Source organism: Lotus japonicus, chromosome 2 (genome assembly GCF_012489685.1).
Source record: "Lotus japonicus ecotype B-129 chromosome 2, LjGifu_v1.2".
Lineage (NCBI taxonomy): Eukaryota > Viridiplantae > Streptophyta > Magnoliopsida > Fabales > Fabaceae > Lotus > Lotus japonicus.
In genome coordinates, this window is record NC_080042.1 from 21,870,003 (window position 1) to 21,872,299 (window position 2,297).

Sequence of the window (2,297 nt, forward strand, 5' to 3'; positions counted from 1 at the left end):
GGATTTTTTGTTTTTTTTTTCATTTTTCATACTATATATAGGAAATGGAAAATGCGGAAAAATGAGAATTTTGCGATTCCGAGTCTTCCTACTGATTCCAACGTATTTTTGACATGATAATCTTCCCGCTGAATCTTCTAATTCTTCAAAGAAATATCAGTATGATTTTTGGTTTTCGAGGCTTGTTTTTAATGTGTACCGGCTTAAAATGCACTTTATGCACTTTATGGATTTGACCTCGGATGCAGAAACTTCCTTCTGAAGAAAGATTTGGAATGTCGATTAGAGTGGGCTTACGCGGCTGAAATCTTTATTTGAAGCTCCGAATAGGAAAAGTCTTCATCGTCCGTTGATTTTAGGGTTTCTGAACAATCAGGGTTTCGGTTTCGGCAAACTTCCGAGTATTGGAAATTGACGTTCGTACATTCCAGGGTTTCGTATCGAAACACTTGTCTATGGACGAATAAGAGAAATTCTAACATTTCTCTGAAGATTTTTGGAATTAGTTTCCATCGTGTCTTAAGGAGTAAATTAGCTATTTACTAGCGTTCTTGACCTAGGTTAAAGCGAATACTAATCGTGCTATAACCTTTATCGACTTTGATGCAATCCTTAGCTTTTTCCTGAACTTTCTCCTTCACAAATTTATTCCATTCAATAAACACTTGTTCAGGTTTTCCTTCACGTTACATCAAACTAATTGTGAATAAGGAATTTCACTAATTTATTCCAAGCTTAAAAACTTGGGTCTCACATTCATTGTGTTCACCAATCACTGTGGCAGTGATTGAGAGAAAGTGAGAGAGGCTCTCATACTTAGGTTGAGATTCTAAGTAGAAATACACTGGGTAGATTATGAAGTGAACTATGAACTGAGTTGTTCATGAGTGTCTGTAATTCCTGAATCTTGAGATAGTGGATTTCCTTTCCTTGGGTGCAAACCCTCCAGACGTAGGTGAAAGTTTTCACTGAACTGGGTTAACAATTACTGTGTGTTATTGTTTCTGTTGTTAAGTTTTGTTTTATTGTTAAGAGATTGTCGAACCACTTGTTCAAGCATCATGCAGAACAATCGTATCAGAGGGAACCTGAATTACAGCTTTCGTCGTCCTCAGATACATATTCCTTCACCGGCGTACATGGCCTGTCTTCCATTTTCCCATAATCATAAGTAGCAGCATCTTTCTCCTCCAATATAATAGAGGACGTTCCCCAAACATCCACAAACATAGTGAAACATTGTAGCAGCGGATGATTCATTCGAATTAAAATTCAGGGGTAATCCACTCGATGCCGGGACGACGTTGCAGGATCACACGACACATATGTCCCAAGCTTGTTTCCAACCGTTGTAATAAAAGACTCAGTCCATAGTCCCAACGGAACCTGCGACAAACGGACCCAAACAAGATGTGAAACTCCGAACATTTGCACTGTGCACGTTCTCACATCCGTCAGCTTCTGCCCCAGAAAGTAATACACAAATATGAAATTAGATCTTCATGGTTTATAATTTACAAGTATTTCCATGAAATTAGAGTTCATAGTCATTGAAACCATAATAATTCTATAATTTCAAAAATAAGAAAACCTGAGTACGCTAAGCAGTAGAGTACTTCACTTTAATATTTGTATCTTCTTATATATTACAAAATCAACCAAGACACCTTTGACTTGGAAAGTTTCAGGGAAATTTCCTTTATATCTGCCAGATAAAATCCATCCTCTATTGCAAGATCTGGAATTGGGAAGGATATACCTATAAAAAAATTGCATATAATGACATTAGAGACAACCAGAAAAAATTGTCAGCAAATTAGTTCAATCGCCAGGATTTGAATTTTGGCCCTTCACCCTACAGTCCCTTCATTTCTCTTAGCTCATCAAGTGAGCTACCCTTCCCCCGTTTGACTACTTATTTAATAAGTTAGAATCTATGGTTTATATTTGACTTTTTTTACAAAAGATGATAAATAAGAACATTAAAAGAAACTAAAGTCTCTTCAATTTTGGCTTGAAATGGTAAAGGTCACCATCGAATTAAGATTCCATGACATTAATATATAACAAAAAAAATCCTATCCTACAATAATATCACATTCGCGCCATACAAGTAGTTCACACAGTATCACCTGTCATGCAATACGAGCATACTCAACACAAGGATTTCATTATGCCTTGTTATTTTCATCTTATAGAATTTACCATCAGATTTAGTTTAAGAGAGAATCGAACATGTAATACTTAAATCAATCACACGTTAGTGTATTAAAAATCATACTTGAAATTTTTAATAT